We start from the raw sequence: 14,813 nt of genomic DNA, 5'->3' as shown, positions 1-14,813 counted from the left end.
TGTAATTACAATATGCCGTCGGATCCTCCGACGCCCGCTACCGCGAAGAAGCGCAAAGATAAATCTTTAAAGTCCAAGCAGGATGACTCGTCCATTCCGGACGCCAGTTCTTTAGACACTACGGTGAATTCGGTTGATCCGGCCGAGGTTTCAACTGAGTCTCAGGGTGAGACGTTGATTTTGCAAGATGTGGCCTCTCAGGAGTCAGGTCAGGCTGAGGGGGCCACTCAGGTTGCTGTTCTCCCTTCTTTGCCTAAGGTGGTTAGGCCTTCTCCTTCTGTCTCTAAGGTACCTTCCAAAGGCAGGCCTGCTTTGCCTACCACAGGTGTCAGTCCTAGTTCTGCAGGTTCTGTGCCTAAAAAACACATGCTTAAAATGGCAGAAGATTTAATTACTTTAATCAGGGGTTCTATGCCCCCTCCTGATAAGAGGCCTAGGGTGGAGCCAGAAATGGAAAGTTTGGAGCAGGCTTCAGATTACTCAGAGTCTTCGGCTGAAGACATTCAGGATTTTCCTCCTTATTCTGATTCAGACGCAGAGGATTCCACTCCTTCTGCTTCTCCTCCAGAGGATTTCTCTTTTTCAGAAACCCTGCATTCTATGAGGGAGCATTTTAAATGGGAAGGTCAGGATTTCTCAGATTCCCGGAAGAGGCTTAGGGAATTTTTGTTTTTACCACAGCATAGGCCCTTGGCTATACCTCCTGTTTTGGATGTTGTTCAAGACGTTTTCTCTGAGGCTTCCCTTAATCCAGACTCTTTGCCTCCTGCGCCAGTTAAGCCAGATAGGTATTACAGAGTGCCTGAGGCTCATAAATATCTGTATAAGATCCCTAGGGCTGACCCAGAAACTATTAGCCAGGGACCTAAGGGTGTCAGGGCTTCTGTTATAAAGAATCCAGTTCCTATGGATAAGGATGCTAGAGCTTTGGAAAGGTGGGGTAAGAAAGTGTATACCTCTTCCACTTTAGCAATGAGGGCTTTGAATTGCCAGTTTCATATGTTGAAGTACCAGAATTTTCTCCTTACTCAGTTAAAATCTAAAGTGGATGCTTTGGCAGAGGGCATAGAGTGTAAGGAATTACAGGATTTGGTACATGCCTCTGATCAGGTGGGTAAGCATGCTTTGCAGTGTGGTTTTGATGCTTTACAGGCTTCTTCCAGGATGGCTGCCACTGGTTCAGTTATTCGCAGGCACGCCTGGCTTAAGGATCAGAATTTGTCAGAGCATGTTAAAGCTAGGATTTTAGATGCTCCTTTGCAGTCTGAAGTTTTGTTTGGCTCTCCTGTGGAGTCTGTCTTGAAGAAACTGGAAGACAAGGCTAAGTCTATGCAGACTGTTAAAGATTTTTTGCAGGTGCAGCCCCCTAAGTTTAGCAGGAACTGGCCTGCTAAGGGTTGGACTTACCCTTCTTCTGATTCGCAGTCTAAGGGTAGATCCAGATGTGGTAGGGGCAGAGCTCAGAGTTCTTTCAGGCCTAGACTGTGGAGTTCACCAGCACAATCTACAGGTGAGGGCAGGGGCCAGTCCTTTGGTAAACAGGCCCAATGACCTGCATCTCCAGCTGCCAGATCCTTCCTGTCTGGCAGCCCCTTTGGGAGGAAAGTTGGCACTCTTCAAGCAAAATTGGTTTCTAGTCACCCAGGACAAATGGGTGTTGGATATTATAGACCGAGGCTACAAGTTTTATTTCCACACATTGCCTCCTTTCAAAGGCATGCCAGACGTTCCTCCTCAGCAAAGGGTAGAGGCTCACAAACAGATTTCTTTACTTCTTCAAATGGGGGCTATACAGCAGGTCCCTCTGTCAGAAGTGGGCCTAGTATTTTACTCTCGCCTATTTCTTGTACCAAAGAAAGGAAACACTTGGAGGCCAATCTTGGATTTATCTATCCTCAACACATATCTGGACATTCCAAAATTCAAAATGTTGACGTTGCAACAACTTCTGCCTCTGTTGGGCAAAGATCACTGGATGGTAACTCTGGATCTCAAAGAGGCTTATCTTCATGTTCCTATCAGGCCCAGTTGCAGGAGATTCCTGCGTTTTCGGGCTGGGACTTTACATTATCAGTTCTTTGCATTGCCCTTTGGCTTATCTACTGCGCCCAGGGTATTCACAAAAGTTCTGGCTCCAGTGATAGCCTTCTTCAGGTTAAGAGGAATACAAATTTATCCTTATTTGGACGATTGCCTGATTCTTGCTCAAGACAAGCACGAGCTTCTTCACCATCTACAGTATGTTATGACAGTGTTAAGGTGCCTAGGGTATTCTGTGAACGAAACAAAGTCCAGTCTAGTACCCTCTCAGGAAATGTGCTTTCTGGGTGTGAGACTGAATACAGCTTCCCAGATGGCCTTTTGACCCCGGACAAGCAAAAGAATCTTACACTTTACTTCCATCAATTGTCTCTACGGTCCAGGCTGACTGCAAGGACAGTCCTTCAAGCCTTGGGGTTCATGGCATCTTGTATTCTGGTGCTTCCCAATGCCAAACTGCATATGAGGAAGCTACAATGGTATCTCAAAATGTATGGACACAACACTGCCAAGATCTGGACACTGTCATTCAGATAATACCTTGCATTCAAAAGGAATTTTTGTGGTGGGCTCAGGAATGTCACCTAAACAAGGGACTCTCTGTGACCCGACCAGAGGCGAGTCAGATTTTAACGACGGATGCCTCGGACAAGGCTTGGGGAGCACACCTCAATGGAAAATGGGTTCAAGACACGTGGCCTGCCAGACTTCAACATTTACATATCAACTTGAAGGAAATGTTAGCAGTCCAGTTTGCATTGATGGCTTTCAAGGATTTACTTCTCCCAGGGCAGGTGTTGATTCAAACAGACAACACAACTGTCATGTGGTACATCAACAAGCAAGGGGGAACCCATTCGTACCCTCTTTGCAGGCAAGCTATGATTTTGTGGGAGACTGCTCTCAGTTTGCAACTCACTCTTCAAGCAAGGTTTCTGCCAGGGGCACAGAACCCCTTAGCAGATGTTTTGAGCAGACGGATAGTGGATCGCCACGAGTGGAAATTGGATCCTCATATATTTCGACAGTTGACAATGATATGGGGGACTCCAGACATAGATCTGTTCGCTTCTCCACTAAATTTCCAGGTGCCAAAGTTTTGCACAAAGATGTTTCATCTCACAGCTTGGAAAGTGGATGCTCTATCATTCAGTTGGAGCAATCTTCACGTCTATGCCTTTCTGCCTCTGCCTCTACTTCCAAAGGTTCTCTTGAAGGTCAGACAAGACAAGCCCTCCATGATTCTAATAGCTCCAGATTGGCCTCGACAGCACTGGTACCCTCTGCTGAGGAGTTTAGTACGGGAACCTCCTTACCCTTTGCCTTTGATTCCACACCTTTTGACTCAGGAGGGCAATCATTTCCTCAATGTCAGGATTCAGTCCCTGCATCTAACAGCCTGGCATATTCTGTTCTAGAACCTGGAGGGTCGCAGCTTCCTCAACAAGTTTTGAATGTTATTTTGGAGGCCAGGAGGCCTAGTACAAGGAAAGTTTATGCTGATAAATGGAGGAGATTTTTATTTGGAGCAAAGCAAAGAGCTTTGATGTTTCCAGGCCTGATTTGAGTGTTTCTCTTCAATATCTTACAGAATTATTGGACAAGGGTTTGTCTTTCTCCTCTATAAAGGTTCATGCTGCAGCCATTTCTGCTCACTATGACTGTGACCCACCATTATTCTCTCATCCTTTGTTTAAGCAATTCCTTAGAGGGGCAAAGAACATAAGACCCCCGCGTAGAGCTCCTACTCCTGCCTAGGATCTCAATTTTGTGTTGGAAAAACTTACTTTACCTCCTTTTGAACCTGCAGCTACGGCTGAGTTAAAGTTTTTGTCTTGGAAGACTGCTTTTTTGTTGGCCATTACATCTGCTAGAAGGGTTTCCGAATTACAGGCTCTAATGGCAGTTGAACCCTTCCTAATTTTTCATAAGGACAGGGTATCTCTGCGTACTAACCCTACTTTTATGCCTAAAGTGGTTTCAAATGTGGCCTTGAACCAATCTATTCATTTGCCTACTTTTTATGCAGATCCCCAAAATAAATGGGAGAAAATTTTGCACACTTTGGATATTCACAGGCAGTTGCATTATTATTTGAGCAAGACTAAAGGGTTCAGACAGTCTCAGCAGTTGTTTGCTTCTTTTGCTTTGGGTTCTCAGGGGAAACCTGTTTCAAAACAAACTATTTCTAAGTGGATTGGCCTTTGTATTGCTTTTTGTTATTCTCATCATGGTAAGGAGATTCCAGCTGGAATCAGACCTCACTCCACTAGGGCTACTGCCACTTCTACTGCTTTTAAGGGGTAGCTACTAAAGATATTTTGGAAGCAGCTACTTGGAGTTCAGTGCACACTTTTTCTAAACATTACCATCTTCCTCTTTATTCCAAATCTAGGGCTGGATTTGCCACTGCAGTCTTACAGGGCATTTTGGCAGCTCCCAATGCTTTATGATTTTGCCAGCCTCCCTTTACCTCTGCTTTGGGATTCTACCCATAAGTTATGACTGCAGCAATGTGAGATGAAGAACATAGTACAGTTTTGTACCTACCATAAATGTAGATGTTCGAAGATCCACATTGCTGCAGTCCAATTTACCCTCCCTCCTTCCCCTCTGTAGTTTGGGGTGGTTGTATGGTTTGGGTTGTAGCTGTTTTTTGTACATGGTTTTAGGGAGTTATTCTATTTTTGGCTGTGGCCTTTATTTTTAGGGCCTTCTGACATCTGGGGCAAGAAAAGACTGAGGAAATGACGTCGGTCATGCGCTTTAATACCTTGACGCTCTGACGTCAGATCTGAGCGCCCATGACCGACGTCAGCCTAATACTTTGGTATTCGGGCCGACCGAGGACAGCGGACTACCCATAAGTTATGACTGCAGCAATGTGGATCTTCGAACATCTACATTTATGGTAGGTACAAAACTGTACTTTATCCCATGCTTTTCTTACTTTTTGGAGTATTATACATGAATGTCGGAAAGGAATCATTTCTTTATACCTTCCTCATGCAGTATATCGTGAGCATTAATGTTTTTTGTTTTGGGGGAGGGTTGCAGAAATAACTATTCCTGTGTGTGTCATTATCAACTTTTAGTAACTGTTGAGAGTTTTGATGTGACAAGATATGCCAGATGATGTTGGATGGGCAGGGATTACGTTTCATGGTTGTGCAAACTCATGTGTATTTGGCTCTATCTTCCCTTTTCTAAACATTGTCAACTTAGAGAATATCTGAGGTTATCTGTGCATTCCCACAGCATTCTGGGGATTGCTGGGACTGCTGCTGACTCTGATGCTCTGATGCTATCCTCAGCACACTTTGGACACTTTTCAACTGTATGAATTGCATTCCTGTAATGGTACTGTTCAAACCTTATGGCATTTTGGACAAAAAGCTGTATGTTATAACATATGACTGATTAACACTATTAATCCTCTGTGCATCATTTATTTATTTTTTTATTTTATTTAACATTTGTTGACCGGGAATGTCCGACTAGGTTCCACAGAGCCTGTTTTCAGCGGAGGCCCGGGGAGAAACGCTCCAGATGCATGTCTTTGGAATGTGGGAGGAAACCGGAGTACCCGGAGGAAACCCACGCGAACACAGGGAGAACATGCAAACTCCACACAGAAGGCACCCCAGCCGAGAATCGAACTGGAGAACCTCTTGCTGTGAGGTGACAACGTCAACCGCTGCACCACTAACATCATTGTTACAATTGGCAGTTACCTACAGCTTGAAAGCAGTGATACACCAGTATTCAGGGAAACACTAAGATGAAAATAAAAGATGAAAATAAGTATCCTGCTATGCAAACAAACACTGATGGTACTTCACCCTCACCACTGCACAAATTATGATATTTTTGGCTCTGAGGCCACAAATTATTGTTCATAGTTTCATAATTCTGTACTAAATTAACAATCACAATGGCCTTTTTAAGCCTAGCCATCATCACAAATCTCTGACAAGTTCTGGTATTCTTGATAAGTGTAAGTAGAGGCTTGGGAGGTGAAACATTTACAAGCAGGGGACTAGGAGATGAACCATTTACAGGCTGCTTGTGTCCATTAGAAATATAGGAGCCAAACCAGGGATGAATTCTTGTTCCACATCCAACTGTCTGAGTTACACTTGAACTGGGTTAAGGAGGAACTCTGCTTCACATGGATGGAGAACCTATTCCAGAGTAGGGGTAGTCTCTGGTATACATACCTTCTCTCCAGCAGGTCCTATTTATATCATAGGCAATGTTTAAGTCCTTAGAATGGGTGATTCTAGTGCTGTTTGTTTTGCAGATATGCAGGAATTCCATCATAGTGGGGTCTGACTATGCCTTGTATGCCAGGCATAGATCGCCTCTCAAAATCCTGTTGTAGATGGAATATAGGGATAGAGCTTTGAGGGGCTTGTATAGGACATGGCACTTATGCCCTGTATTCTTTTAGTGAGGAACTTCTGCAGACATTCTAATTGTTGACTGTGCCTAGTTACATACATACCAAAGGGGGCATTGTACTCGGTAATAATGCTGAATGCTGAATACAGTGGAACAATGTCATCCTTGAACCTAGATACTATACCTTTGTTAATATGTTGCACAATGGAGAATGATTTACTCAATACTGTAGACACATGCTGTTAAAAGGTTAGATTACTGTCTATGTGTTTCTCCAAGTCCCTGGCTACTGGGTCAGCCTCTAGGAGTGTGTTGTAAATATGATAGTTCCCAGGGGTGGATGAATTCCTGAAAGATACTATTATGTATTTCTTGGTATTTAGTTTTAGTCCATGGCTATGACACAAGTTATTTGTCTGTGTCAGCCCTTCCTGTAGAACCTTAGTGTCAGTGGGGGATTCTGGGACTTCTCCTAATTTGCAATAATTTGTAAAATTAGTCAGCCAGAGGTCCTTGACATTGGCCTTGACTTCAGAGAAATAAATGTCAAATAGGAATGGAGTCAGCACTGATCCCTGAGGGACTCCACTTGTGACTAGCATCTTTGTAGAGGTGGACTCCCTAATTATAACTTCCTAGGTCCTGTCTGTGACCCAGCTGACTATACCTATTGAGTAACATAAGGGTTTTTGTGTATGACAAAATTAAATAATCTTATGGGTAGTACCTTAACAGACAGCTTAGTTCAAACTGAGGAAACATTACATAATATAAAAGCAATATGATATGTTTTCATTCATTTGTAAGGTATGAACTCATGTTCAATACTGAAGTAACACTTTTTACTATTTGTACTACTTCAGGAGATTCACATACTTAGTCACATCACCTCATCAGAATGTGTTATGCAAAGCTGCTAAAAATGTAATTGTTCCTTATATGATGTCTTGCAATATCACTGAACAGGAGATAGTGAGTACTGAGGCATGACTTTTAGAAGCAATAATACGAGTATCTGTTTTGAAATAAAAAATTAATTATTTAAAGATGAGAAGGAAGGTCTGATGAACAATGACAGCAGACCATGCACCACACAGCACAGCTCACAAATAATACTGCATGCATTATTTATACTTTATATGTTGTTTTACAAGAAAGGAAGCACTAACTTGAATATCATGGTCCATAGTTCTGGACTAAATGCTGCCTCTTATTCTGTGCAGACATATACCATGCATAAGCATACTGTATGAAGTTTCTTAATACTATTGCAGGCCACACAACATTAGCCATAGTAGGACTGGAATTGGGAGCTGCAGTGACAGCATGAGTCACGTCACCTTCAGAATGGTGCATGATCATGTCAGTGCAAAATGTAACATCAATAATTTGGTTGTACTGAAGGACACCCCCAAACTCATCCAGGCACCTAAAACAACTCTTCAGAGGCCAAAGGTCCTCTCAATGACAATACAGGTCAGGGACATGGCTGTGTTGTAGTTCTCTTCAGCAACCACACATTGATTTCTAACTAGTGTCATCAACCATGGCTCCAGTGGATATCTGGTATTACCTGAAATAAAAAAAGAGAAAGGGTAAGATATGACAAAACAAAGAAAAAGTGTTTTACTTCTCAGCAATACAATTTAACATTAATAACTACATAACAAAACAAATCCAATTACCTGGTGGTGGGTGCCACGGGTGCACTCAGTTTCGGCTCAGCCAAGACAAGCATCTCACATGGGGAAATAGCTAGGCCAGCAGCAAGTGTCATTATCATTGCAGATTCCAAATTTGATGGAATATGCGTGATTTTGTCTTTTATAATGAATCTGCAGACAACAATGAAAAGTGCAAAAGGTTGACTATGAATCGCAAATATTAGGGGAAGACCTCATTAGCATACATCATTTCTCATTTACATCTCATTACTTGTTCATTTATTTATGTTTATTAGTGGCCATCATGCTTTTGCATAATTGTCCTCTATGACTCGCACCTTTGCTGCACTTATTCATGGACAGTGCAGATAGCCTTTACACATTCACAAAGTGACTATGAATTTCACCCAAGATGTAAAATTGGCAGTATATCTTTCTGTATTCCAGATATAAATGCAACCAAGATGTAATCAGGGCCCATAGAAGTTTTATTGCCATTTTATTTTAGAAATACAGAAATTGTTTCTTCTGTTATGAAAGGGCATATATCATTTAAAGTAGGAATGTTTATTGGAGAGAGAACTCCATTGGGAACATATGTATTGTCTAAGTGAGAAAATAATCTATTACATTCATTTGCTAGCTTATTAGGATTTGTGTCTTTTCTCCCACAAATAGATAAAGATTATTAGTTTTAGTCTGTAAGTTTATATATTCGTGAAATTATTTCTTATTCCTAAAACTTGATAGTACAGTTTCAGAACTTCTTATTTTCTTAAAAGTGTCTTAAAAATTTATTTAACCTTTTCGATTTTGCATTATTTTCTAAGGTTGGATTCTTTCTAAATTTGTAAAATAGTCTCTTCTTTCTTTTCTATATCTATTTCAAGTCATAATCCCACCAATAAGGTAGGATATTGAAGTTCATTTTCTTACTAGAGTTGTATCAACCATAGCATTGTGTAATATCTTTTTTCCAAAAAAAAAAGCATAGCCACTATCAATGATATTATTAGCATGTTTTCTCCAATTCTTTAATAGTTTTTGTAAGATACTAGTATTTTAAAGCTTTAAAATTATATTTTTACATAGCATTTTGTGCTAATTGCTTGCCAAACAACATTTGAAAGGACAAACAACAATGATCAGAACTGCATAAAGTGGAAGTGACCAAGAGGTTTATAATGCTAGAAACACAGTCTGTGATTAAAATATCAAGTATATATGCTCCTGTAGTAGAATTCTTAACCAGTTGTGTTAAACTAAGCTGAGCAGTTGTTTGTACAGCCCATAAAGTGAGGAAGTCATTTCTGACGTATTTAAATGTTAATGCAAATGCGCAGAAAAACAATGTGCTATGATAATAACTGTACTTTTGTATGATGCTTTCACTGTCATCACCTGCTACTCCTGCCACCTGCTGCTACATTGCCATATTAATAAACCAGTTCATCTGATAAAATGTTCAGTCAGAAATTAATGTACTTAATATATAAATGAATGTAGCACTAAGAAAGGTTGTTGCAGTAGATTTCTGTAACACAGATAGCATGGTATTGATAATGTATTTAGGATTTCCAGAACTTTTCTCAACTTTTGCAAATCATGCATTAAGAGGCACCACACACTCCAGGTGGAGGGAGTTGAGGGACTTAATGAACTACATATAAGTCATAAGGTTTGCTGCGATGCCAGCTGTACTGTTTGTTCCCTTGTTGACTCCATTATTTTTCAGGTGTGTATGCTGATAAAAATATCAGTGAAATAGCATGAAAGTAGTAACAATGTAAAATGTACAAATTACAAAGAAAACATATAGTTAACTGAAAAAAATCAGTTCGGATTACTGTTGATAACAGAAACTTGTTTTTAGCCACTATAATAACTGCAAGACTTTGGCCTTCCTGGAAGTGACTACCTTCAGTGTTGTCATAGCAACAACATTTTTCATGAATGAGTAGAGTAATACCTCAGCCACCCTCTCCCACCAAAGCTATTTAGTGCATCTGAATGGATCCACTGCATAAGTTGAGAAATGCCTGTAGCAATTTAATTTCATTTGCAATGTATTCCTTTATTTTCCTAAAAAGCATTCATAACATTTTGAAGGATGGATCCCATTATTACTTACTAGGAAGACAATAAACATAACTCATTAATATCCTACATCCTAGGCTTTAACTGCTTGCTTACATTTATAGATACATATTTTACTTAGTAATACATAAATTAGGGAGGCAAAACATTGTGTGTGTGTGTGTGTGTGTGTGCACGCGCGCGGGGGTAGTCTATCACCAAAACATCTCCAGCTGAATACAGTATTATAAAGAGTTCAAGTTTTACAGTGCAACCAGAATTCTAATTGAATTTGTATGACAGTTAACTATCATGTGTTTAATTATTGCCAATTTAGAAATACTAACTAAACATATTACTGCTTTCTTGTTTCTCTGAGAAATAAAGATGATTGCTATGAAATATTTATGAGCCTTTTTCTTGTCTGCCTTTTTTGTCTCCTGCAGATCCAATAGAACCTGGGATGAAATACTTATGAGTCCTTTTCTTGTCTCCATCTGCAGATCCAGTAGAAACTGGGGCTACTCGAATGCAGTTTACCCAAGTGCGGGATCGATCACCATCACTCCCTGCTCATCATGAACCTGCCACAAGAGATGGGAGTGGTGGAGTCAACCCTGTGGGCACCCCATGACATGGCAAACTGGCAAGCCAATCTGAAAATCAGGATCTGGTAGAGGGAGCAATGGAAAATGAGATGGGGAGGCTGTGAGGCTCATAGCAAAGTATTCTTCATTAGGTGCAAGTCTCACTATTCTGGTTGACTCTGAGTATAATAGTACATATAATAATGTGTGTTGATATATATATATATATATATATATATATATATATATATATATATGCGTGTGTGTGTGTGTGTGTGTGTGTGTGTGTGTGTGTGTGTGTGTGTGTGTGCGTGTGTGTGTGTGTGTGTATCTTGATTGGCTCTGACCACTGAGTATATATATATATATATATATATATATATATATATATATATATATATATACACATTCCTACCAAAAATACCTATCCTCTCCCACCTCCTATAGCAAAACCTTCAATTCATTCTTTTGTTTGCTTTGTCTGCCCTCTCCACTTCCTCTGACTGTCTTGTCTTCATTCTTTCCAAATTCAAAAAAAGCTAGAACAGGGTGTCCATATAAGTAAATTTTTAAAGTGAAGTAAAAATCTTTAAAAGTTTTGAGAAGCTGCTAACCAGTGGTACTAAGCCTTAATCAGCACTTACTTACCTAGATTTAACATAATTAAGACAACTGCAACCTCTTAAAAGAGATGCATGACATTCTTGTGAATTTTTATAAAGATAACACTGAATTTTAGTTTTGAAAAAAGTAAACAAGGACGTTGAAGTTAATATTTCATTATTTTTTAATTTAAGATGAATAGAAGTAGTGTACATCTACAAAGATTGTTACACAGAAAACATCTGTACAAAGGTCCTTTTTGCCTATGGAGGAGAATTCCATGTTGGGCAGTATGCTGTGTTATTACATAATCCTTTGAAAGCTTTCTTTCTGTTGGTGGTTTTCACAGCGTAACACAAGCTTGTCTGAGGAGCTAGCAAATACACAAATCTGCCTCTGTTTTTGCATTAACTGAAGAAGTTGAAGATTTGAAAGCTCTGGAAAATGTAATGTTTATTGCAGTTATTTTTCTTTTTCATTGTTGACAAGGATGCAGCAAACCCTTGTGTCTTTACTAGTCAGTATGACTTCAGCACATGTAGCCATTTATTGATTTAATCTGGTAACAGGTAAAACTTCCTGAGTCAATGGCTCCTTTACAAAAGTGCATATAATATCTCTCTCTCTCATTCTAACCCTCCACCTGTACAAGGAAACTATTGAGTTCTGCTAAATTACCTCCATAACTATGATCCTCATTTTGACAACTCTCTCATTATGTTGTGCTTCAGCTAAATATAATGCAGGTATAACTGTACAACAAGGAGTCCTTTCAGCTAAATATGCAAGTTCAAGTTGCAATGTAGCACATATTTGCAGTGGTTTTGAACCTTTTTAGTGCCAGGACCCATTTATAAGCATTGGTATCCTGTCATAACAAAGTTATACTTGGAGCAAGAAAACCATAATGAATATGTCACCACAAAATACTTATATTTTAGACACATGACTACATTACAGCAGTTCAGCAATCTTAATTAAATACAAACTGATTGACAGGAACAAAATATCCACAGCAGAGTCAACATAACTGTATACTTTTATCATGCAATTACAAACTAAGAACTAAACATTTACTTTGTGAAAAGTATTCAGAAATAGTACTTACATTCCATTGTTAAATCCTAGGTTCTACGGTACTGGAATTTTAAAACAGCTACTGAAACAACTAACATTGATTTGAAAAATACTTTACTACTGTAGCCAAGTGCCAAGTACCAAGTACAAATGAATGTACTGCGAGTTTTAATTCTACATTTTCTTCAAAGGTTTCTGTTGAAAATCTGACACACACACAAATTGCTCTGACTGTTCAGCCTTCAAGAGGAGGAGTGTGCAATGTTTGTAATATGATTTTGATATTCTGTTTTTGTTTACTGAGAAATCTGAGCTGGCTTCTGTTTGACAAGTTGATCAGACTTTAGAGCTGTTCATGTTAGGCAGTCCAAAACCCATCTTGTAACACTCTTTGTTTCATTTCTTACAGCTCAGCCGAGTGAAGGCACAGAATCTGTTTTTACACAATACATGTAATAAATGGCAAAATTATGACAACCGGGCAAACAGAAGCAGGGTATCCTCTGCAACTCTGAAGACAAAATGGGTGAGGCTTATTTCAATATGCGTTCATGTGACTTGTCATCAAAAGGCAGCAGCAGTAAGCTTTCATAATTTTCAGTATAGAGATTCACTTTTTCCATTGAAGGCACAAATAGATCCTATACCTGTTTGAGTTAATCAACAGGAAAACAATCACAGAATTCTGCCTGCTGTTTAGTTAAATGACTGCAGATTGTTTTCTTTGAAACCAGCAGAATCTTTTCAATATTTTCTTTTTAGGTAAATATAGTGAAAATGTCCATTCTAGCACTGAGCAGATGTTTATTCACAAAGAACTTTTCTATTGAATGCTTGAATTTTATGACATTGCTCAAATCCTGTTGTGCTTTCTGTCCTGGCCTGTAATGATAGATTCATACTATTCAGCTGATGGAGTATAGGCAGCTGATATGGTACATGAATTTAGCCATATGTCATTATTACCGGAGAGCTCTGTCAATTAAGACGGTTCTTCAAGAAAAGCTGCCAGCCCAGTTTTAATTTCATAATTTTCTTACAATCTGGCGGCCATTTTTATTGTGTGACTCAAAAATCACTGCACTCAAAGTTCCCATTGGCTGTTTGGATGGTAATGTACTATTACAAGAAATGTTTACTGGACACAATGTATTATATTGCTATGATACCACATTGTAGCTGACATTGTGCATGATGTTTCCATGGAAATCTGGGACAGATGCTTTAAATGCATTTTGTGCTTATCCTTAGAATACTGTTGTATGCATGTAGACCAGTTACTATATAATGGTGTTTGCCTGACATAACTTTTCCCTAAATTTGCTGAAAGTTCCATACCATTTCTAGAGGCATACACCTGTAAACTCCACCCCCTTTGTGCACCCACCACAGATTATGACCTTACCCTCCACACACCCTCTATATCTAAGAAACGGAATATTTTTCTATCTTTGGTGTATTGCTTTTCAGGCAGATTTCTCATCTGCAACTACCATCCACTCTGTTTGCCTGCCCAACTCTGAAATGACAATTAGAAAGGAATCCATGGGTTGTCTGCACCCTAGATACCCTTTTGTCTTCAGAATGGTATACATATCTGAGTGGCTACTAAAAGAAAGTGAGCAGTGCTGCTAAAGTTTAAGGCTTGTCATTTTAATGCAAACTCTGAATTGGTCAGTGTGGTCAGGTCGCCTTACTGGTGGTTTGCACTAGCTGCCCTCTTGCTCTCCGTTAACTCATCCAGTGAACCATGCTATTCTAGTAGCCCTGCATACACCCTGTAATCCAGTACTAATTCAGATTGGAACTGGTGGTTACATAGTTCAGGTTAATTTAATTTAGAACTTTTGTATCCCATTTGCTTGATTCACTGACGCACACTAAGTGAGTATGGCGACTGGCAAAAGTTCTTCCAGTATCTACTCAAATTGTTTCCCTAACTTCTCCAAAGCACATACCTTCAGACTGGCTACAAACGTACATAGGAGGAGAGGAAGAACACTAAAAGTCTGTTACTTATCTGTTGTGACTTGCTGAGATCTGGAGATGCTACAATGTGCATGTTAACATTAATCAGCTATCACTCTTACTTTCTGCCAGCTTGTTTCATTGCCCTTCTGCCCAAATCCTTGGCCACCTCCAGAAATCATATATGCATGCATATTTAATGATTTAGCTCCTATCACACCCCTTTCTCTGCCTTACAATACACCATCAGAGGAGATCTCATTTTCTCATCTAAACCCTTCTGAAGCCACACACCTCTTAATGCCTCTTTTATAAAGTGACCTCAGATAGCCCTCTAGCATGATAACACTCTACTAATAAGGCAGGCATGCTTTCCAAAGAATTAAGGCAGACA

General features: G+C 39.7%; 1 long non-coding RNA gene across 1 annotated transcript; it reads right to left on the bottom strand.

The window, feature by feature from the left end:
• Window positions 1-7,726: 7,726 nt before the first annotated feature.
• LOC122808046 lies at window positions 7,727-12,636 on the bottom strand. The gene is made up of 3 exons (XR_006365770.1): window positions 12,483-12,636; window positions 8,130-8,279; window positions 7,727-8,017 (listed from the first exon to the last, which is right to left on the bottom strand). It is a non-coding gene; the product is annotated as an uncharacterized LOC122808046 (long non-coding RNA).
• Between the last annotated feature and the right edge of the window lie 2,177 nt (window positions 12,637-14,813).

The sequence above is a fragment of the Protopterus annectens genome, chromosome 8.part0 (assembly GCF_019279795.1).
Source record: "Protopterus annectens isolate FY-2018-M chromosome 8.part0, PAN1.0, whole genome shotgun sequence".
In the NCBI taxonomy this organism is placed as follows: Eukaryota; Metazoa; Chordata; order Ceratodontiformes; family Protopteridae; genus Protopterus; species Protopterus annectens.
The sequence above is the reverse complement of the archived record's forward strand: the minus strand, read 5'-3'. Positions and strand labels throughout refer to the sequence as shown.